Below are 24780 nucleotides of genomic sequence, written 5' to 3' on the forward strand. Positions count from 1 at the left end.
CTGTATTCGGCAGCCATGGCAGCAGCTGCAACGTATGTGACGATGTAATATAACAGTTAATTATGTTAAATGGTTGTAAGTAAATACTCCAAATTGAGATACGTAAATTTAATTTTATGTGAAAAATGTGTAAAACTTCTTTAGAGTAGAAGAAGGATGTGAGATATAAGATGTACTGAGTAAAGCTGTGATAAAGAGAATGATCACAGCAGGCGACATAGCGCATTTGAATGTGATGCGAACTGTCAAGCAGACAATGTTAGCATCCTGCTTGCGTAGCAACAACTCCAGGCGTCACCCAATCGCGTTCACTCTTGCCACTTGCGAACCAACGTCAGCATGGGTAAGTTGTGTGTGCTGCACGTGAGGAATGATTCCTTCCCAGAGAAATCCTAAACTCCACAATTCTGCCTAACAAAAAAAAATTGTAGTATTTTTTTATTAAACATGTTTGGCAAACTGGGGGAGAATCTGACATTTTAATAGACATTTCTGACAAACTTTCTAAAAAATATTGCTTAAGGAATAGACATTTCTGACCAACTGGTAAAATCGCTTCAGACATTTCTGGTGGAATTCCATAAGGATAACGTAATAATTTATTGGGAAGTCACGTCCACGTTCAGCAGAGTACTGTTTTAAATTCTTTCACGTAAATTTTGTCATTGACAGAACTTTGAGAGGATTAAGGAAAATTGCTAACATAATTCTTAGAATATCTTGGAGTAAATGTTCTGAGTTTAATTCCCGAAATTTCATCAGTGATTAGCAAGTATTTTTTTTTAAGAAAAAATCAAGGATCTCCTAGCAAATATTAGTTAAAATTAACCGAATACAACATCAGGAGAGATCTAATGGGTTCCCCAATAACTTCTCCAGGATTTCATTGAGACTTTATCAATGCCTTCCTCTAACAATACGAATATCGATAGAAATAATTACTCAAGTAGTTTCGACGGAACTTGGAATTCCGCGAGAATGGAGCCCGCTACTTCAAGAAGTGAAGGAAATTTCCGAAAAGTTCCTGAACCGACCGGGGCCTTTACAGCTGTGGCTCTAGAGACCCTATTTAAGTTCAGCCTATCAGAAGCTATTAAAAAAAAATAATAAAACACACATTTACATATAATGCTTCCATACGGATACTATCATCACAAAAACTTTTATCGCCCGGAGCGGAAATCGAACTCTCACCCCATAGCATGATGCGATTAGAAGCTTGGTGACCCTAAGGGGCATCCATTAAGTACGTCACGCTTAGAGGGGGGAGGGGGGTTGGTGAAAGTATGACAAGCAATGTATTGGGTTTAGGAAAACCCGTACGAAGGGGGGGGGGGGGGGGTAGGGGGGCTGAAAATTCCCAATTTTAGCGTGACGTACTTAATGGATGCTCCCTAACCGCACGGCTACGAAGCTTCAGATGCTATTGAGTTATCTAAGCAAAGTTTCGCGAAACCTATTATACAAGAAATCCATAAATGGGACAACAAAAGCCTTTGACAATTCTCACAAATTCTTAACTAAAGGAATTGGATTTGTCAATTTGCTCGTTGAAGGAAGCACGACGCTATAGCATGCAACACTCAGTGGTACAGCCAAAAACATTTCTCCACTGCACGGCGCTCCTTTTCACTGTGCGACTAAATGGTGCGACTAACGATTCGGACTTCGTTAGCATGGGAGGGTTGATTGCAACAGGTTCCATCTGGGATTCCTTCAGAAGTTCCTTCAAGGATTCTTCCAGGTAATCTTTTACGGATCCCATCCATAGTTCTGCCTAAAAATTTCTTCTTTGAGTTTTCCAGCAATTTCACCATTTCAGGAATTCTACATGAGATCCCTCCAGGAGTTTCTTCTGGGACCCTAGGAAACCCTTCCAGGGACACTCCAAGAACTTATTCCGGCATTCTCCCATTAAATTCATCCTAGATTCCTCTAGGAACTCTTTTCGGGATTCATGTGGAAATTATTCCTTCCAGATTTTCTTCAAAAACCTCTTTCCTCTAGGAACTTTTTCTTTGATTTTTTTCAGGGAACTCCTCTCAGGATTTCTCCAAAAACTTCTTTCGGGATTTGTCCAAAAGTTTTTCTTAGGGATTGTTTCAGGGATCGTCCAGGGATTCCTCCAGAAACTCCTTCCGAGAGGGATTCTTATAGAAACTGCTGAAACTGCTTCCGGGATTTGTTTTCGAATTGCTTCCAGGATTCCTCTAGGATTTTTTCTGAATTCCTCCAAAAGTTCCTCCTGGAATTCTAGTAGATTCTTCTACTTAAAATCTCCAGGAAGTTATTACGGAATTTTCCCATGAGTATTTTAAGGATGAAGTTCCCACAGGAGGAATGAGGAGGAATCATGAGGAAATTCCGCCAACAATTTCTTAAGGAACTCCTCCAGCAGCTTTGCATGCAAGAAATTTCCCCAGCAATTTCTTCTGGTTTTCCTCCTATAGAACCCCAGAAAAAAAACTTTCTAAAACTTTCCAAAACTCATAGGGAAATGCAGGAAGGAATCCCAAGAAGTTCCAGAGGGATCCTCAGTAGGAATCTCAGAAGAAACTCCATGAAGAATACCAGAGGAATCTTCTGAACAGTGATAGAATAATTCTCATCATGAAGATATTCGCGAGTGAAAAACCAACACAAGGCTTACTCACGATTCCGAGAGTAAACAGTGTGTGAGTTTATTCGCACCCGCCTGCTTTGTGAGTAAGAAGCAAAACGAAAACAAAAACACTCGTGAGTTTTTATTTGTGAAGAAATAGTGGAGGTTCGGGAAGTGCATTTTAGCATAGAATTTTAGTGTGGTTATAATAGCAAATCCCGTGATTATCCATTATAAACTAATGGTTCATGCTTCATTGTCCCTGAAAAGTAGCACTGCCAGTCGTAAAAATGCGTTTTTTGTCAAAATTGTGAAAACTCTGAGAAGCTTCGCGAATCAAAGGTGAGTGCTTGCCAGAAGGTTCGTTTATTCACGAGTAAAGAAGCGTGAGTATTCTTGGGCCCCTATTGTTCACGAGTAGACTTGTTTTGGTTTGTGTCTCCTCAGCTGCAATCTTCATCATTTTCCATCCCTGTTTCTGAACGAACCCCACAAACAATCTCAGATGGAGCTCCTAGATAGAACCGGGAATAAATTTCTAGAGAAACTACGCAAATTTCGGAAGGATTTCTTAAAATAATCCAGGAGCTCCAGGAGGAATCCCAAAAGGCATTCCTAAGGAATCCGGAAAGAATCTGTGGAGGAATCTCTAGAGTACTTTCTGGATAAAACCTGGCAGAGCTCCTAGAGGAGTCCCAAATGGAACCGCTTTAGGAATCTCAGAAGAAACTCCTTGGAGAATTTGAAACTCTCTGGGAAACCCAGAAGAAACTCCAAGAGGAGTCCTGAAAAAAATTGTGAAAACTCGCGTAGAAATTCCTGCAGGAATCCCAGAAAGGACTTCTGAGTGGGACCAGCAAGGCCACGAATTGTCAAAGAATTAAAAAGATTTACCACAACAATAGCGGCGTGAAGAGCCCTACATATGAAGTTCTGCATGAAAAGTTCTCCCTGTAAGTAAAAAGAATATTCCTGTTCAATGAAGTAGGTTGAACATTGTTGAAGTTGCTGCATCCTGCTCTTACCCATTTGTTGACGAATAGATAAGAGCAGGATGCAGCAACTTCAAGAATCTTCAATCCACTTCATTTAAGGTGATACGGGACACCGTGTTGTTTTTCCTATCTTCCCTCTCTGTCTAACAATTTGCCTCGCGATTTTGAAGATGGTAATCTCGATTTCTATCACAAAGAAGAGGCTTAAAAACAATCAGCATATGCACTGCAAGTGAACATACACAACGATAAGTTTTTGTTACATAATATGAAGTAGAATCTGAGTTTACCATCTTAGTAGCAACAGAGCAATGGCGGATATTTCCCCGACCGTCCCGTTCGTCCTTAATAGGACTAATGTCAACGAATGGGAATAAAAACAATCCATCCGAAACTGTCAGAATTCGTATGTGAGGGAAGAGGACGGGAGTCACGAGAATGAATATTACGTTCATACTGCAAATATTGAACATCCAGCATTGCAATGGACCGTCCACAGCAAATCTGCTGGCAACCACTGGTGGTAACCTGTTTTTGCAACATTGTTGCAATGTGATGTCGCGAGCGAGTTTCGTTTCGCGATCAATTTTGAAGAACGGCACCGCCGCAAATGGGTACCGCATATATGTATGTAGGTATTTTCCAACAATCAGGGGCTGTTCATAAACCACGTAGACTTTTTGGGGGGAGGGGGGGGTGGTCTGGCCAAAGTCTACGCTCCATACAAATTTCAAATTTTTTGTATGGGCAAAAGTCTACGAGGGGGAGGGGGGGGGTGGTCTGAGATGGCCAAATTTTGGTTTACGTGGTTTATGAACAGTCCCTCAGGAGTAGGTTATGCGGGAAGTAACAGCAGCGAGAACCTGAACCAGTCAGTCAGCTCAGCTAGTTCCAATCAATGGACTCTGGTCGCGGGGTACGCGTTTGTGTATGTGTTGCGCGATCGACTGTAGCGTTGCCGCTGGGCTGGGATCATAAAGAACTCGCCCGGAGTCGGACCCGAACTCGTATAGGGAACCGACTGACTGAACCAGATGCATATTGCATATGTTTGTGGGTTCCTGAGTTGCATCTGAAATTGGGGTAGACTGTAATTGCCCGGAGGCGCAAAGCATTTCACTTCGCATTCGCTACTGCTTTTGCTGCCAGCACTGATAAGACCATTATTGGTTGGATGGAAGCTATATGATTGCTCTTGAGCTTTATCATGCTGGCTTGCTGACTTGGCTGCGGTGGGTAGGGTGAAGAAGTACTTGCTTCTTGCTGTTTTCTTCGATTTTTCGTTATTGCTTGCAGCACACATGGCGGGCGAGGGCATCTGAACCTGCTCGTGCCGGCGTCGATGGTGATGATTTACAACAGCTTTATCGGTTGGGTTTGCTTGCTCAATGAGCATGAGCACGAGCACAGCAATTAGACAAGTATTTCACAACATTCGCCACCACACATTCAAACCAAAGTAGGGCTTCTTCTTTTTGGCGTAACGGTCACACTGTAGCGAAGTCTGCTTTCTAGCTTAGTATCCTATGAGCACTTCCACAGTTATTAAACACTTATTAACTGAGAGGTTTGGATGAAAATTATCGTGTGACCCATCTACGACAAGTTTAATTGCGGGAACTACCACCGATCACACTACTGAGCGCTGCCTACAAGATACTCTCTCAAATTGTATGCCGCGGCCTATCACCGATTGCAAGAGAGTTCGTGGGGCAATATCAGGCTGGATTCATGGGTGAACGCGCTACCACGGACCAGATGTTCGCCAAACGCCAGGTGTTGCAGAAATGCCGCGAATACAACGTGCCCACATATCATTTGTTCATCGATTTCAAATCGGCGTATGATACAATCGATCGAGAACAGCTATGGTAGATTATGCACGAATACGGATTCCCGGATAAACTGATACGGTTGATCAAGGCGACGATGGATCGAGTGATGTGCGTAGTTCGAGTATCAGGGACACTCTGGAGTCCCTTCGAATCTCGCAGAGGGTTACGGCAAGGTGATGATCTTTCGTGCTTGCTGTTCAACATTGCTTTGGAGGGTGTAATACGACGAGCGGGGATAAACACGAGTGGGACGATTTTCACGAAGTCCGTTCAGCTGCTTGGTTTCGCCGATGATATTGATATTATTGCTCGTAAATTTGAGACGATGGCGGAAACGTACATCCGACTAAAGAGTGAAGCCAGGCGAATCGGATGAGTCATTAATGTGTCGAAGACAAAGTACATGATGACAAAGGGCTCCAGGGAGGAATCATGGCGCCCGCCAACCCGGAATTTCCAGCGACGGTGATAAAATCGAGGCGGTTGAAGAATTCGTGTACTTGGGCTCACTGGTAACCGCCGACAACGACACCAGCAGAGAAATTCAGAGACGAATTCTGGCAGGAAATCGAGCTTACTTTAGACTCCGCAGAACTCTTCGTTCGAATAAAGTTCGCCGTAACACGAAGTTAACCATCTACAAAACGCTGATTAGACTGGTCGTCATTTATGGGCACGAAACATGGACCCTACGTGCCCTTGGAGTTTTCGAACGGAAGGTGTTCGTACCATCTACGGCGGAGTGCAGATGGAAGACGGGACTTGGAGAAAGCGAATGAATCACGAGCTGCTGAGAGAACCAGTCATCGTCCATACCGCGAAATCGGGATGCTACGGTGGGCGGGTCACGTCATCAGGATGTCGGATAGCAACCCGACTAAAATGGTTCTCGAGAGTCATCCGACCGGTACAAGGAGACGTGGAGCGCAGCGAGCTAAGTGGGTCGACCAAGTGTAGGACGATCTGCGGACCCTACGCAGAGTGCGGAACTGGAGACAAACAGCCATGGACCGAGTGGCTACTATGTACAGCAGAGGCCAGCCCGGCCTAAGCCTGGTGCGGCTCCGTGGTCGTGTGGCTAGGGTCACCAAGCTCTTAGTCGCATCGTGCTGAGGAGCGCGGGTTCGATTCCCGCCGCAGCTGTCAGGAAAAGTTTTCGGCTGTGCCACTGGGCGTTGCATGCTAGTCCGTTGTCTAGTGTCGTGTTTCCTTCAAAGAGCGAAAAGCTCACTGGAAGCATTGAAACGTGTCCGCGTCTGATCGGTAAGGTAAGTAACCTTGCATGCCTTCTGTGAATTCAAAAGCTGGGGTGCAGGAAATAGATCTAGAGATTTCTCCAGCAACTCCTGTAGAATTCGTAGAACAAACTCTGAAGGGAACCCCATCAATCCTGATAGTTTTCCACAAGGAACGTTTGGTGGATTCCTTAAAAGAATTCCAGCACAATTCCTAGGAAGAACGTCTGAAGGATTCCCACGCGAAATTTCTGTAGGTTTCCTTGAACTTCAGCAAAATTCAAAAAAGTACGTTTTCCCATACTAACTTGCATACAAATTTCAATCGCAATGCGGAATACGGGGACGCAACCAATCGCTCCCAAATTTTGCACAGTTTTTTTGGGCGCTAATATAGATTGAAAAAGCTTTGTTCCGGGTTGATACGATCAAATTTAAAGTTTCTCCATACAACGTTGACCCACTCTAATCTATATACCAACATGGACACGACAGTTTTTCTGGAATCACTAGAAAACCTATATCACATGAATCTCTGGTGGAACTCTCGTTTAAGGTCACAACATTGGTGCCGTGATCCTGGCTCCAGTGTCTCTTGGAACGGCGTCGATTGGACCTTATTTGAGTCAACCGATAAATGACTTACGCCGTTACGCCATCATTACAACTTGGTGCATTGATTTGAGGTAAAAAGGATTTAAATCCTTACAACATTTGGTGGTTTCAAGTAGGAATGTCCGGTAGAGAATCAACATTCAAGGCCTGTTGAACAGGCTCAGAAGGTTAGTACCTGTTCAACACATCTCAATAAGCTTTCATCTCCACCTGGTCATTTTCTGCCCTTCTCGGTACTACTTCCGACGAATCTGGAACAACACCGGATCGGAATCTAATCGTCGACGGTTTGACGATACTTTGGGGTCATCTTGACCGATTTTGGTGAGATACGGGCATTCATCGTGCAATTGGACCAATCGGCATAGGAGAACAATCTACGCATCTGACATTTTGTCTGAACTTCGAACGAATCTCGACGTTTTTGTGGAAGTTGCTGTCAATACCAAAAAAATACAATGCCTTTAAAGACAGGATCACAAGGTACCTGTTCTATTTCGTTACTGGTGTGCCCAGGAATGAATGGTTAGGGGATCTAAGAAAAACCTAACCACAAACGCAGCCTGTGGAGAATTAGGGCGTCCTCCACAGTACTACGCTCTTACTGCGCTAACCGAAGCAATAGTGCAGTGGACCTTGCGTATCTCCGAGATAATCAGTTGTCCTTCTTAAGTCTCAAATTTGAGGCTAAATAAGGGCGGGATTATTTAAATGTTGTAATTAGTTTACATTACTACCTATATAGGTTACCTTAATGCGATTTGGTTTGTCGTTGATGTTTCCTTTTTGTGCTGTGATTGTGAAAAGTATAATCCTGTCTAGTTTAGGTAGTAGCTACGGGTAGGAAACCTCAGATCAATTTCCAGCGGAAAAAGCGTGCGTAGCCCAAGTGACTCTGCTTCAAAAAGTTCATTTTCGTAGGGTAACTTCTGTATAGGTTACCTTGTGAACTCAGTTTTGCTTTTTTCATTATAAATCAAGTGTCGTGCCTCGAGCATGCTATATCTTAGAATAACGTTAACAGTATGTTTCAACCTTTCCTTATGGATGCCTTCAAGCAAGCTCTTGTATTCAGCATCTTTTCGCTTATATTTGGCAGTATTGCTACGATGATTACATCATCTGAAGTAGCTCAAACATTAATTGGAGATGATTCAGTTTGATGGATTACTTAGGTAGTACAGTTCATGGATAACATAACATAGAACTGCACCTAATCAAACTCTGCATGAGCAGAATTTGTCATGAGTTGACTGATTGGCATGTGTCAGATGAGGAGTCTTCATTTGACCTTCTTTGCACTTTTGAGTGTTCCTTCGCATACTTTGCGTATTCAGGCGTCTCTGCTCAAAAATGGGGGAACCTGTACTAGATGGTTGCGACCACATTTTATACTCCAAGAGAGTTTCATTGTGGTTTTGTTATTACAACGCCCTCCATTGTGGTATACCACAACTATTGCTTTGAAAAAAGCCTGTCCTCTACGGTCTGTGCGGATCACAAGAGGTATTCCTGAATGGAACTCTGATCTGTTAGTTCAAAATATCTTCGGATAAACCATTTTGTTGTATAGTTAAGAATCTCTAGCTTCCGCACGAGGATTACAGCTATATAATCAACTCAGTGGGCCCTAAGAAGCTCTGCTTACTTCAAATCTCCAGGAGCAAATGGGGGTTTGCCCTATTTTTTAAGGGATTTGAGTATTTCAAACATGTTTTGAACTCTTGTAGTTTTCTATTAGGTATTTTCATGGCTTGAAATTACTTGATAGTTTTTTTATCCCGGAAGGGTGCGTGCGTTGTACATAGGTGTTGTACCTGGCCGGGGTTGCCAGGCACCCCCTAAAATTTTAATATATTGTTGTAAGATATGGGGTGATGAATGGTGAATGAATGAATATTTGCTTGAAGTGCAACCCCTTGTAGTTTCGCATATGGCGTTGTATAAAGAAAGAACGAGTTCATGGTTACCTCGTTCTTTCTGAAATGCTTGAAACGCATTGTCGATTATCACATCTGTGATGTTCGTCTGGCTTACATGCCTATTCATGTGAACTCACATGCCTTCCACTTTGGGATGTCCACAGTGAATCTTGTAGTATACGTTTTCAAGAATGCAGGCAAGCTCGCGCTCGGTGCTGTTGAGGATTTGCGTTGTGATTTCTGAGTTTTATTTTCACTCCTCAGAAAATCGCCAAAATCGCTTCCTCATTTTCTCGCGAGGGAGTTTCTGTCAAGCCTGCAAGAAAGTACTCGCTCAAACGTAGTTTTTGCTAGGGTGATTTCTTGAATATTGAGGATGCTTTCGATGACGTGCCTTCAAATGTCGTAAACGTTGACGTCAAAAGCTACCTCCAATGAGCTATAGGCTCTCTTTACGCTTATGCGTTTTACAGTGTCCTTTTCAGGGCAATGATTAAACCCGTTGTGGTATGGGCTCTGAGCTCTCGTTGCGCTTATGCATTCATTTCCTCTTCTAGGGCACCCTTTCCTATTTCATCACCTTTCCCTTTCCTAATCCCATTCCATCCCTTGTCCCATTTTCCCTCAAGTAAATGATGAAATAGGCTTATATGTATGCTGCCCCCACTCGCATAACAGTCCCATTTGCAAAAAGTAGGAATTGAGAAAACGGCATTTGAAGTTTGAAAACTTGTTTCCATATAAAACTTTGAAAAATCGCCAAAATTTGAAAAATATTTCGATCTTCTCGAAATTTTCACAGATTGCTTTGCACATGAATATATAATTGTAAAAAATGTTACAATCACTACAAAGTTGTTCAGTTTTGTGTTACGTAACACAAAACTCCATGATGGGACTGTTATGCGGGTACTTTTGATATGGGACGCTCATAACTTGGTATTTTTTTTCACACATTGACATAAAAATTCGTAATTTTTATTGTTGTTTCTGGAAGTACATAAAAAATGATGACTATTCATAACGTTAACTCAAAAGTGATGAAAAGTCAAATGGGACTGTTATGCGAGTGGGGGCAGTATGGCGATGGCACAAATGTCCCAAATGGAGGTTAACGTGCCTCTGGAGTCGGTCTTCTGATACCTGATATGTACGACTACCTCAAATCAATCTTCCCGAGTTTGATGAAAGTTTTAGTAAATGGTTGCTTTTTCACGATACATTCAAGGCCCTGATCGATCATTCCCCTGATCTGAGGGGTATCAAAAAAAAAAAAAATCAACTGTTTGAGAGCCTCCCTAAGAGGTGATGTGTTGAAACTGGTAGAGTCATATCCCATCCATGAATGAGACTAATTACGAGGTTGATTGGAATGGTTTGGTCGCTCGGTTAAAGTCACAACAGCAATTCTTGGAAGATTTTTAGGAGGATGTCTTCTTAATGGATTCCGATTCCGGCATCCTTTCAGGATGAAAGAGAAATCCCCGAGGTCAGAAACTCTTGCTTAGAAAACTTTTCATTGAATTCCAAGAGATAACCAAGGGGCCGTCCATATACCACGTGGACAGCTTGGAGGGGGGAGGGGGTTAGCGAAAAGTCCATGCTTGTCCACGGAGAGGGGGGTGGGGGTTCGTCAAATGTCCACGTGGACAACATTGACATTAGTATAAATTGGGAAGCAAGAATCTACAAACGAAACAAATTATGTCGCATTATTGATGAGATTCTCTTCAGCAGTTACTTCTTCAAGGAAAAAAAAATCATGGTATTGATTCACAAACTAATTTGTTTTAAATTATCAGAATTTCTAATTACTTAGTTTTCTTCATCGAGGAATATTCTGAAGATTTAAAATGAACTGTAGACCATGCAAATGTTGGTGTTCCAGTCAGAAAATTTTCATTGAAGTATAGATGTGTATGGATTTTTCGAAGTTTCATATCAAATTTTTAAACTACTTCAAAGTGTTAAAATACATGTAGAGATTTGCAGGCTTATCTCAAAAACTTTTTTTTGTAGGTTCCTTTAAAATTGAAGATGTTTCTAATGGATATTAAAATCTAAACCTCAGCTATACAATTTAGTTGCTGTAAATCTAGTTTTTTGTAAGAATCTAAGAAATATAATCTTATCTCAATCAAAATCTAAGATATAAAATTACTTTATCTCAACAAAACAATCAGACAATTATAGATTTAACAAACATTCTAAAAAACACCGTCTTCAACCTGAGGCTGTACAGACTAAACATTGAACAATCACTAACATTAGGCGATGGACATTACACGAAAAACACCTAATAAAGAATTTTCTGTTTGACGAAAAAATTTCACCAACTGGAGCAAGAATCGAACCCACACTTTCACAAACATTAAGCTAAATTAAAAACAATGTTAAAAACTTGTAGGTACCTATTTTGTGCTACTTGTTTGTTTTATATGTAAAGCTATAGAATATTTGTATTTTATAAAGTTTTCAATTATATTTAAGACATTGTTTACGAAGAAAAAAAAAAACGATTTAAAAAAAAACTTTTTAAAAATCACTTTTTCCATTTATTTTAGAATTATGAAAAAAAAAATTTTTTTGGGATGTCCACGTGGACATTGGGGGAGGGGGGTAGGGGTCAATGAAAAGTCCACGCTCGTCCACGGGGAGGGGGGAGGGGGTCAAAAACCATGAATTTTCTGTCCACGTGGTATATGGACGGCCCCCAAGCGGAATGGTACGGATAAACTGGTGAATCCCCGAAGGAACTTCTTGGGGAAACCTAAAAACAAAAGTTCTGGAGAATTTCCAAATTTCATTTGAGATTTCCTAAAAGTATCCCAGAGGATACTTTTAAGGACAAACGTCTTGACATCCCGCTTTAACAGTGCATCAAAACTTCAAACGCACAAATTTCAAAAAGCAAGCTTCACACAACAAAGCATTTTATTATTCTGTTCTTGCTCACTTGTAATAAGCTTAAAATAAGAAGATAAGGTGCGCTGGTTTTGTTTACGAAGAGATTTGTGCCCTCAAAATCGTGAGTAGGTGCCAAAGTCGGCCATTGTGGCGGCCATTTTGGAATTCTAACAAGTCTGTCCTTAAACAAGATTGTTTCGACACACTGAAGGTGCATTTCAGGCTAACCGCCTTATGAGAAAACGTCAACAACTACTTCGGTATCTGGGTAAAACGAGAAGAAGATGAACATCTTTTGCTTGATCGCTGCCAAATTTAGACGCTAGACCATCGTGTATCTTAATGAATCCCGATTACGTCAAATTACATCAAGAAAAGGAGAAACCTCTGCCACTGAAGGACGATTTCCACAGCCTAGTTGGTACTTCGCCATAAGGTGATGTTTGTCCACATAAAAAAAATGTATGGAGCGTGGACTTCGCTATTGTGTAACACGAAGGAGAATCCTATGCCATACTTTTAAAAATACTGGAACCGATCGATAGGAAAATAAGGTATTCTGAAGAAAACATGTTTCTGTCTTCACAGAAACAAAACTGAAATTCCTGGGGCAAATTGTTAGTATATTTTTTTAACACGACGTTTTTCTTAAGGTTCCGGACCTTAGGGTTTCTCTGAAAGAATTATTGAATAGTTCCAAAAGAAATAAAACTTCATCAAGTTTATGGGAACCTCTAGTTTTTCCTGAACGATTCCTGTTAACAACATTTTTGACAAACTTCCATCGTAAATTATAAATTCTTCCATAAATACTAACTATCTAGAAGGAAATTTAATAATTTGTTAAATATTGTTTAGCTCTACATATTTTGTTTCGCGTTTCTCGAGCCCAACAGATGGTGGATCGCCATCCGTCGAAGCTTGGGAACCACCACAATCCCCACAATTTTTAGTCTGTTTTTTCCCCAAAGTTGTCCTTTTTTTCGGGCTACTGACTAACTGCTCATGTTTCGGTCGGTGGTTATTCGCTCTTCCTTCTTCTTCGGTGGACTTTTTGCTCTCCCCCTTCACCCGGAGTTCCCCCGCGCCCGCCCTCGCATCCACGGATCTTTCTGCTTCTTTGCAGTTCATCATCATCATCAACCATCTGCAGCAGCAACAACAGCAGGTAACACAACCAGCCGAGCAAGCAAGCAGGCGGCCTGGTTTTGCCTTTATTTCACTTCACAATTTCGGAGTCCGCTTTTTTGTTTCTTCACTGAGGGGCGGCCTGACCTGGCCAGTTCCTTTCTCTCCTGCGAGATGGCCTTCTAGTCGCGGAGAAACCTGCTTCCTGCTAAACACCCACACGGCTTGCTGCGGATGGCGATGGTTCACATCCGTGGGAGCTAGTGCGGTACCCAAACAGCACAATCTTCTTCGTGGTCTTCGTCTCCGCCCACCGTCTTCTAACTGCAGTTCCCATTATTATGCCATGATGATGACCGTTCCCCTCTCCGTGCTTTCCCACACACTAATGAAGGGACTTCGAACTCGTTTTTTTTCCTCTCCCCAACTTGGATCCTCCGCCACTTTCACAACGGATGGTTCTTCTTTCCGGATCGGTCCCAAAACGCAGCCCCTTCATCTTCCGGACGCAGGACCCCCACCGAATATTACCGAAATAAAACCGCTCGTGAAAAACCACTCCGCCGCGGCACCGCAGTCTGTTTTCACGCCACCTTGTTTCCGCTGCAACTTTTTCTTACTTCGACCGCGAACGCGAAGACGACGTCCGACCGACCGACCGACCAAAGGAAACTACTGCAGCCAGCAGCAGCACGAGCACACCGAAGCAGCAGCAGCAGTAGCCATCTCAGGCAAGCACTACTATTTCACCAACATGCACGCGAGCAGCATAAAAATGTATTAATTTAAGTCGAACTGGCTCACTTTACACTCCACACTCCACTCGCTCCACACGCAGCAACGTTTCAGAAGAACTACGATACGAAGGAAGGCAGCAGCTACCTCCTCTTGCGAAAGGAAAATATAAAACCAACAAAAACTTTGCACTTCATCGGATGGATGGTGATGAGAGGACGTACGAACACTGAACAACAAACTGACAGAAGGAAAAATCGCGCACCAACACTGCGATGGACAAGAGATAAACACAGCACGCAAACAATCACCAGAACCGATCGAGAAACAAAGCGGAGCTGTCATTTAGTGTGAAGCTTCACATCGCGCATTCAGCGAGGAGTCGAACCCAATGAGAGTATATTACAGGTGGGGAAGAAGAAGAGATGGCTATGTATTAGTAAGCAAAGAAAAATGTAAACACAAATAGTGACGTCACTATTTGACACGCGTTCTTATGGGAGCTCGCTTTGCTTGTAGTAGTGACATGTTTTGCACCAAACACGGATCTCACGCACACTAAATGTCTCTTCCACACCTTCATTAGACTCTCATTGAGTCGAACCGTTTCAACGATAACCGTTTGGGTTCAATGGATCATTGAAGCCGACTTTTCCGCTACTCACCGCATCAAAACAAAAGCACCACCGTATATGGACGGTAACACAGTGACAGCAGTCGAGTTACGTCAAACACACAAGGCTACGGTGGCGCTATCTGTTCATTTCATAGCGGCCGTTTTAGTTATTTTAGTGATCCATTTAGGACAAGATTTAGGGCATAGGCAGGAAACGCAAAACGGATACAAGAACGGACACCAAGATCATGCGCGATGTAAAGAAAAACTCGAAAGTTACTGTCCGTGAGATCCAGAAAACCCTTCAGCCATCAGTTTCTGGTCGAAATGTTCGTCGCCGTCTTGTAGCACAGGGGCTCATTACCAAGGTTGCCTGGAAGCGCCCATTCAATAGCAAGGCAAACGAAGCCAAACGGTTCGAGTTTGCTATAGGGCACTGCATGAAATTCTCTCCTTCTCTTTCACTCTTACAGAAATTTTGTAAACAACAAGGCCAAGAAACGTCAAAATCCCATACAAAATCAAAACAATGCAGTGCCCTATTGAGCATGCTGATAAGCACGTTGAGTTCTGGGAAACAGTTCTCTGGACGGACGAATCGAAATTCGAGCTTTTCAATCAAAAGCGGTGGGTTTGTGTGTGGTGTAGATCGGGTGAAGAGCTCCAGGATCGCCACATCCAAGGCACGGTGAAGCATGGAAGAGGAAATGTGATGGTCTGGGGGTGTTTTTCTTGGAGTGGAGTGGGTAGTCTCGTGAAAATCGATGGGATAATGATTGCAGATTCCTACATCGACATCCTGCGAGAAAATCTGGAGGTTTCGCTGATCCAGACGGACCTTGAAGAGAAGTTTTCCTATCAGCAGGACAACGACCCGAAGCATACTGTCAAGAAGACCAAGTCTTTCTTCCGGTCTTGCCGGATCAAACCGCTGAAATGGCCTCCACAAGGCCTGGACCTCAACCCCAACGAGAATTTGTGGACGATTCTAGATGCCAGGGTTGATAAAACTGGCGTTACTAACAAGTCCAACTATTTTGAAGCCCTCATCCTGGTGGAGAGCATCCCAAAACGCCTGCGGTTGTTCCTGAAGGCCCAAGGAGAACACATAAACTATTAAAACGCTTTTCTTTTACTTAAATTCATTTTCCCGGGAGCCAAATATGAAGTGGGCACTTTTGTTTGTCACTGTTTTTTTTTCTATAATACAAATTGATTTTTTTTCTTCGAGTCGAACTATTTTTTTAATCATTGTTCTGTAAGTAAAACTTGAAGAGAGTATTGAAAAGAAGTTCTAGAAAAAAACTGCAGTGTGCTTACTTTAATTTCAACCAAATAAATGGGAGAAATTCAAAAAAATGATGGGGTGGGCACTTACGCTAGAAACTGTTCAAATTCAGGAAAGCTCGATTCAATTTTCTCCATAAATGCGTAGATCATAACGAGAACCACTGTTTCATCATTCTTTTAGGAAAGATCATGTGCAATTTTTGGTAGGCCCTGTTGGCCGACCCCCGATATCTGGTCAAATTACACGATCGCAAAAGAAACACACGAAACACTTCTACGGATCACGGAACATTTATTCGGTGTTTCTACAGAAACAATTCGGCACCAACATTTCAAAGGGCGTAACTGCATTTTGAAACAAACTCCTCTTTCACATCTGTGGATCGTATTTCAATGCCGCCATGCAAATCACCGCCAGTATAGGAAAGAAGAGCAATTTCTCTGTTTAGTAATGTTTGTGAATTTCGTGGGAAACTTAAAATATGACCCACGGATGTGAAAGAGTGGTTTGTTTCAAAATGCAGTTACGCCCTTTTGAAATGTTGGTGCCGAATTGACTTCATAACTAAAAGAAATTGCATTGAAAACAATAACACAAGCCTCGATCTGTTATGGTCCGTCCAAAGTCCAAATTTGGACTTTGGTCCGTCAGCGGCAGTGCTGCCAGTATTCATTAAAAACAACTTATGAGGAGCGATCACTGACTATTAAACAGGCCCTCCGGCTATAAAAGAGGAAGATCAATAAAGACGACAGTCAGTTTTTTGTATTTGGACTCCACACTGGATACCTCCCAGATAAGTATGCTCAAATTCCTTTGATCCTGAAGTAGCACTTGCGAAACTTAAATTGTTGTGACCACTTGATTGGATAATTCAATCCTTCAAAAGTGTTGATATGTACTTAGAATCGTGGAAGTCAAAATCATTGGATCGGTCAAACTTTTTCTCACTCCGGCAAGCCAAGGTTCCGAATGCGAGAAACGTTGGCATGAGTCTAGAAAAGGCCAGTTCGATTTAGATTCAAGTGTGAAGGTATTTATTTCTCAGTCTGGTACGCTAAGGTTCCGAATGCGAGTAACGTTGGCATGAGTCTAGAAAGGCCTAAATCCTATCACACACGATTTGGACGTTCGATTCTAACTATTCTCCTTCTTGAACCTCCCACCCTGAATGAGTAGTATCGGTGTTCGAAGGTAACGCGTTCCGTCTAGTCTGTTGGTTGGTACACACGGAATGTAATACCGTTACCCTTCGCAACGGTGCCGTGAAACGATTGTGGTTTCGTCTCCTGATCATCGTCGTCCTCATCATCACGACAGCTGTGGACAACAGTGCTGCTGGATTCAGTAAGAATTTGGTCTAGTCCCACCGCAAGGGAAGCACCACACCAATCGTGCTGCCAATTGAAATGTGCTAACGCCAACATTTGGTGGCTCCAGTGAGGAGGAGCTACTGACACCAACATTTGGTGGCTCCAGAGAGGAAGGTAAATCGAACTACAGGAGCGCGCCAAAAAGTGGAAACTCGCGATACAAGTGAGACAAGGTGAACTGAAATTCACAACAGAACAAGAAAGACCCAATTCGCGATAACCAAGTGAATAAGAGACGAATATCCAGCAATCCACAGCAAAGAACAAAACTAAATCGCGATTGTTTTTATGTGACTGGCCTGAACAGGTCGAATTGGTCTAGTCGTGCCATAGTGACTACAGGGATGTTCCGTTTTTGTCACTATCCGTTATTATCACTATCCGTTTTTGTCACTATCCGATTTCGTCAACATTTCATTCCGTTTTTGTCAACACTAAAGTTTTTGTCAAATTTGTTCCCTCGAACACGAGTTATTTATAGTTTAACATTAATCTTGAGGCAGTGCATCCATGAGTGAATTTGAAGCAACCACCAATGATGACATAGAAGATGTATACGCTACAATAGCTTTGAACACATTTCAAATTCAGTTGTAGATAATGTTAATTCATGCTTTCTCTCAAGCATAATTTTACTTCTCATTTGAACATGAGAAAAATTAAACCAATTGTCCGATAGCAAAATTACTCTAGCTCTACGTACCAACTGGAACTTGGCCTGCCTCTTCTAGTGTTCTTCGAGAACTTAAACAGTTCGGGGTTTTGTCCGTCATTGCCTGAATTTTTACACTACAATATTTTTTTACAAGACTTTTTTATAAGTGCAATACCTTCCACACGGTTTTTTACACGATTTTCTTGAAATTACGCGATGTGCTGAATTCTTCTCTTCAGAGATCTCTGTTGTCATCCTTGATACCCTGTCTGAATTTTTCCGTCCGAAACTGCTACCTGGAGGAATACAAGGTAGAATCGCTAGTAGAAATTACTGAAGGAAACCAAGATTGCATTTTTAGAGCAATCGAAAGATGAAATCCCGGATAAAATTCTATAGGAATCTCCAGTTTACCTAGAATTTTATCCGGGATTTCATCTTTCGATTGCTCTAAAAATGCAATCTTGGTTTCCTTCAGTAATTTCTACTAGCGATTCTACCTTGTATTTCTCCAGATTATTTAATGGATTTCTTCTGAGATATCGTTAGGAAATAATTCAGAAGTTTCTTTAGGTGAATTAAGAGTTAAGTCTTCCAGAAAAAAGTTTCTATAGGAAAGAGGAGTCTAGGAACTTGACAAACGATCTGGGGATTTCTCCAGCAACTACTGAAGGGTTCTCAGAAGAATCTAAAGGTTCCCAAAAAATCCTAAAGAAAACCCATCAATTCTGAACTTATACAGTATTCCTAGAAGGAATTTCTCAAGGTTTCCCACTAGGAAATTCTGGAGGATTCTCAGGAATAACTCCTCGGAGATTTCTACACAGAACATCAGGAGGACTCCCAGAAGAAATTTCTGGAGGGTTTGAGGAAAGAATTCCTGGAAGGTTACTAGACTAAACTAGTGGAATATTCCTAGGAAACGCAGTAAGAAGTCGGAGAGAATTATTATTATATTATCTTTTTGACGAGATTGTCAGCCCAAGGCTGGTTCATCTACTAATCATGGGGAAATAACGAAGATGAAAGATAGAATCCTTTTGGAAGTACAGTACTTTTTCGATTATATCACGAATGAAAAAAAAATTCGCGTGATATATTGGAGCGTGATATAATTGAAACATTTTTTTTTCTAACGTATTTTTTAATCGGCAGACACTCACATACTAAAAAATGCTTACAAAAAGCGAACAAAACATCAAGTCTTATGCCTTTATGCTTATTATTATTATTATAACTAGTATTATTCTTGTAATGATTTTTTAACTAGAATCTATATACATACATTTTATGCTTGCCACCCAACGACCTCCTTCTACGCATAATAACAATCAAGTGCATAATTGTTCATAATGCAACTCATTTCGGTTCATAATGAATAAAATGCAATTATTTGATCCACAGCTGGTGTTTCCACGGTAAGATTTTGGGAAACGATGACGTTTGGTGTGCTTGATTTAACATTTAAACGTTTGTATCGTTAAAAATGTTATATGTATGCAACTCGTATCAACACTCGATTTTCACAGCTCTCATCATATTCATTAAACTCGGAAAGCCCCGATGTATAAGTGTGCTACTTGTGCTTTAAAAAGCATAATTTTTCAACACGTTGCATGAATTGTTATATATCTAGGCAGCATTTCAAGAAAATACGCGTAATATACAAATTTGATCATCCGTTGAATCTGAATTATAGAGTGATGTTGCGCTATCCTAAGCCAGATAGGACCGTAACAGTTTTGTCAAAAATAACTAAATTCAGACCGAACTCGATCCGGAAACGAGATCTGAAACTTCCTATACATATATCTGGCAAGCTTTATGCTGCGTAAAGCTGAAATTTTAATTCAGTTAAAGTTGCACTATAGTATGTATACATTCTGTTTATTTGGTGGATATTTTAAAAGCGTTAAAAGGCGGCATCCGATAATTGAGCTTCATCCTGCTCCAAATAAGAAATAAAGAATGCTCTATCATACACAACCATATGAAAAGTTCGCACATTTCTGAATCGAGATCATCAATGTAATTACACAATTTTGAAGCAATTTTGTGATAAGTTTGCAGTTATATATCATCAACATACTACATACAACAAATTTGTAGGATATTTGATTTTTTTATGCGTTTTGTTCAAGATGTATCTCTTTTGATAACTTTAATGGCGCTGGACAGAAAAAAATCCTAATTTATAGGTGAGGAAACATTTATAAAATAAGCGAAAAACAAAAAAAAACGATATTATCTACTTTTTGTTCAATAGTTATATTGTGGAGACTGTTAGGTGCGAACTTTTGATCCGCCTTACTCTACTAATGTGAAAGTATCATACTTCATGAAGATTCATTTGTATTGCCTTGTTTGGAATATGTGCTTTCTCTCGATTATCATAACGTGATATAATCGAAAAAAATACCGTGCTAGAATCGAGAGTGATATAATGGAGCGTGATTAAATAGAACCGTGACAAAATCGAAAAACCACTGTATTCATAATAAAAGTTCCAGTAGGTGTAAGTGTTTCTACTGCGCATAAATACCAAACCAAAGTCCTGTAGGAATCCTTATAAGAAATTTTTGGATGGAGGACGTTCCAAAGAAAAATATCATAAGAAACTCTTATAAGAATCAAAGAAAGAACTTCTGATGGAATTCTAGAAAAAATGTTGAAGGAATCCCAGAAATAAATTTTGAAGGAACCCCAGAATGAACCCCTGGAGAAATTTCAGAAAAATGTTCTGGAGGGATTTCAAAAAGTAATCTTGGAAGAAATCCCGCAGGAAATTCTGAAGAAACGGACATGTATGTATGTATGTATGTATGTATGTACAATCCATCGCCCACTGACCGGCAGTGCTTTTATGGAAGAAAAATATCTGCGTCTATTTTCTGACATTAACTTTTGCCCATAGACGCAAACAGTTTTAGTCCTGGAGATGGAAGGTGATAGCTCTACTGCACATCCAACGACCCATTTCAAGTATGCCTGGACTTCCACGTGCATCTTGAGGTCGAAATTCTGAAGAAACGAACATACTCTTATATTTCAAAAGTAAAATCTTGGTGAATCTCCAAAGCAACTCGAGTTGAATTAATTTCAACAGGATGTCTAGGTTAAATCCCAAAATGATTTTCTTAGCCCACCTTGTGCATTCGAGCCATTCTAGACCCAAACTGTACACTACGTCAGCCAGCTGTTCTCATCATAATGCAAAAGGAAGATTAATAAATTCCATTTCCTGGTGGAATATTTGAAGGGATTCCCAAAGAAACTCCAGAAGAAATTAAAAAAAAAGACATTTAGGTTGATCCGAGAAGGAATTTTTGAAGAAATCATAAGGGGCAAAACTTCTTCTCTAAAAGTTCTTATCGAATTCCAAAAGATAAACAAGCGGCACACGCTATGTCCAAAGGGAAGTAGGGGAAATTACCTATTCTCGGCCGTTTTGTTCTCTTCGTCTTTGCGGTTTTTTTGAAACCTATCGAACTCAGAGTTGGTCTCAAATCCTTCCCAACTAAGCTGAATTATATAGCCAAGTTTCAGACAATTTGGCTGACAAAAACCCCCCATGACGAAGAGAACAAACCTGCCGATAATACCCATTGTCACCCTATTACGAAAAGTGAATGTACCTCAAAGTTTTTTTTTTTCGCTAGAACCGTATTTTTGGACCTCTAGATTCAGAATATGTGCGATTTAAAATCATTAATCTTGTTTTTTTTCATACATTTTTATATGAGATGAAATTGACCTTAAAATGACTTTTTTCAACATTTGTATGGGAAAATATAAAAAAAAATCAAAACCCAAGATGAAATATTTTAGGTCGCACAGATTCTGAAACTAGTGGTTCAAACCTACGATCGTAGGGTATAACATTTGAGGTACATTCATTTTTCATAATACTTCCCTTTGGACATAGCGTGCGGCATGGTACAAGGTAACCTAGAAGAATTCTGGAGGAACTGCTTGGGGAATCCAATATTCTGAAGAAGTTACAAGTGCTTGCTTAGAAAAATTCCTGAAGATTTCCTAAAAGTATCCTAGACGAAACTTAAATGATAATCTGTGAAGATGATACTCGTGGAGAAATGCGTTCCGGAAGGAAGTAAACATATCCTTTTTTGTTAGGATATCGAAATTATGTTGCTGAAGATTAATAACTCTTAGAAGTATGTCATATTTTAAAACGTCGATCCGGGTACTGGAACTGTAATATGTGTCATTCTTGCGTTCAACGAAAATAAATTTCCAAAAATGTGGTCACAAATGTGGTGAAAACCTCCTGTTGGCGTCACAGTCAGAAAACTGTAATTTGAACTGGTTGCAGAGGTGCTAAAATTAATGTTTTTAACAATTAAATTTAATAGTAAACAGCATACTTTTTACTTTTAGAAAGTATTCTACAGTAAAACTTCCCATTTATATTAAAATGTTGCAAAATATTTTGTCAAAGAAAATTATTCCGTTTTTATCACTATTCCGTTTTTGTCAACTGAAAATCGCGGACCGTGTTGACAAAAACGGAACATACCTGTACCCCCTTTTAGGAAAGGCATCATTGAACTCAACGATATCGTGAAGAATATAAGTGAACTGACATTCACAAATTGTTCTAGTCGTGTCATAGTGACTAGCGCCCTTTTAGGGAAGGCAATATTTGTTGACATAGTAGGCAATCGCCCCTGCCTCGAGGGGTTAGTTACACCCCTGACAACTATAGTTGTTTTATTTTCCTAACAGTTAGTTCTTGACAAGACTCCGACCAATGTGGTCGTAATAAAGTTACTCCCGAAACTTATCCGTGTCGCATTCATTCCGAAGCTCCCACCTCAATATTATATATTGAACTGAACAGTCGCGAAGAATTATTTAAAGAGAACTGACATTCAGAAAGTTTTGGTGGTACGAGATATAACACTGTGCAGACAGTCTTTGACGATGACTTTTTATGCAACGAAGTTTGAATGAACTCAAGGAAATCCCGAAGCAAACATCAGCAAACATATCTACAAGGTTCGTATTGAACAAGAACGGCCATTGTCGTTTTTGTAATGAGGATGATACAGTGTATGATATTGTATGTTGCGATGAGTGTGACCACAGACAAACAGACGTAACTCTTAGAGGAAATTCATCAAAAACTTTTGCCCGGTGTCATTTTCATGAGCACACTGCCACCTGTTGGTAGAACCGCGCGCGACACTGTCGGCCATGATGGATTTCGATTTGACGTTTTTTTTGACACACACACTACTACACAAATTGCCTGTAGTTTTCGTTTGCATCATTCAGCAACGTGTACACTGGCAAACGTCAAAGCGAGCGGACACTAGCGCATCTGGTGGAACGATCGCGCAAATCAAATGAAATTTGAATTGATCGTTAAATGCATGTACCAAGCCGTTTTGAAGAGTGTTACGTCTGTTTGTCTGTGGTGTGACCGTTGATTTCACTTAAAGTGCGCAAAGCTGGATCATAAACCTACTAAACAAGAAAAGTGTTTATGCGTAAAATGCACACAATTGGAAATTGAACGCAATGACTTGCTCGACAAGCTACAAAAACAAAGTTCGTCTAAGCATATAAATTAATCGAGTAATGCGTTAGCAAGAAACAATTATGAAACACCATATCTTAATCGGGATTTTATTATCCATGAAAAAATGTTTATCTTCAGAGATTACATAAAGAAACTCCATCAAGGACAGCAAAAGAAACCAAACAAGGAGTAGGTGGCCACAGTTGGTGAAGCGTGTCAGAACCTGCAGGCTTGACCGCACAATGCATGGAAACTCTATTCTTCGGACTTAAATGAATGTAATGTGTGTAATTATACTATCAAAACCATCATGAATTAAGAGGTTAATTCACAGGGTCAAATATTTAACCAAATACAAACCAATGGCCAAACATCTGGTTTGGCTAGATCAACTCATTAATGACAAACCGATGTTTACTCTTGAGATTATTCCTTGTTAAATATTTTGGCCTGTGTACTCGGTACCTTAGCGATCTTTTAAACTTAATTGGTTCTGCTTTTAAGCGCTCATGCTCATAAAGAAACTTTTGTCGTTGCTCTATTCGAAATAACTTCCTTTGCTGCTGCTTGCTTCAATGATGCTGATATGGTTAGCGTTACGCTTGGCAATGCATTTTATATTTATTCGATTGCATTGCAATTATTTTTTCAAAATTTGGACAAAAGTTCGACCATAATTAGCAAACTTAAATCGAACAACTTGAATCGAGATATATGTACGAACACTTAATTTTAAATACCGAGTACATTGAATTTTTGGAAATGTGGATGTTTGACTCTTTCACATTTAGTTCATCGCGGCTTCTTCCGCGGCAATGGACGTTTGGCTAACAGATTACCCTTCTCGTTACAGTTGAAACAGCATCTAAATAGCGGTGTCCTTTCATTATCTACAGCGGCTGAAGACTCATTCCGTTCGTGGTTCCGCGACACCTGATATTTCACTGCATACACCTTGTCATCGTTTACGTTCCTTAAAATGTAGACGATGATAGCTTCTTCGGACCCTGTGCTTTTGTAAATGTGGCTTTCTTCGATTTGTTAGAATGAAGTGCACGTCAGCTTCGTTTATGTGGCTGGGAAACGCATAATCGAATTCGCGGTGACCATCCATTGACAACGGCATATTTTTCGATTTTGTTTATCCAACGGCTACATTTTCCTTCTTTACCACCGTTGAAGGATGAGATAAGTCTTACTTCACCTTCCTCCTTGCACTTTCCTCCTCTTCCTCCTTCTTCATTCAAGTCACATACTTTCACGTTCTAAAATCTTCTTAAACCTCCCCCCTAGAGCTAAATTTTTTGGAACAAATTTTCAGTATAA

General features: G+C 40.7%; 2 protein-coding genes across 3 annotated transcripts in view; both read right to left on the minus strand.

Annotated features, from left to right (window-relative positions):
- The window catches only part of LOC109426347 (E3 ubiquitin-protein ligase NRDP1), a 35959-nt gene extending 21746 nt beyond the window's left edge, over nucleotides 1–14213 (minus strand). For both annotated transcript variants that reach the window (XM_062858876.1, XM_062858875.1), the window contains exon 1: nucleotides 13771–14213. The gene's annotated coding sequence lies outside the window, so the exon portion shown is untranslated. The remainder of the gene's footprint in view (nucleotides 1–13770) is intronic.
- LOC109405004 (small ribosomal subunit protein uS12m) overlaps nucleotides 1–24780 on the minus strand; it is a 92203-nt gene that overhangs the window by 62078 nt on the left and 5345 nt on the right. The window lies entirely within an intron of this gene.

Source organism: Aedes albopictus, chromosome 3 (genome assembly GCF_035046485.1).
Source record: "Aedes albopictus strain Foshan chromosome 3, AalbF5, whole genome shotgun sequence".
Classification (NCBI taxonomy): domain Eukaryota; kingdom Metazoa; phylum Arthropoda; class Insecta; order Diptera; family Culicidae; genus Aedes; species Aedes albopictus.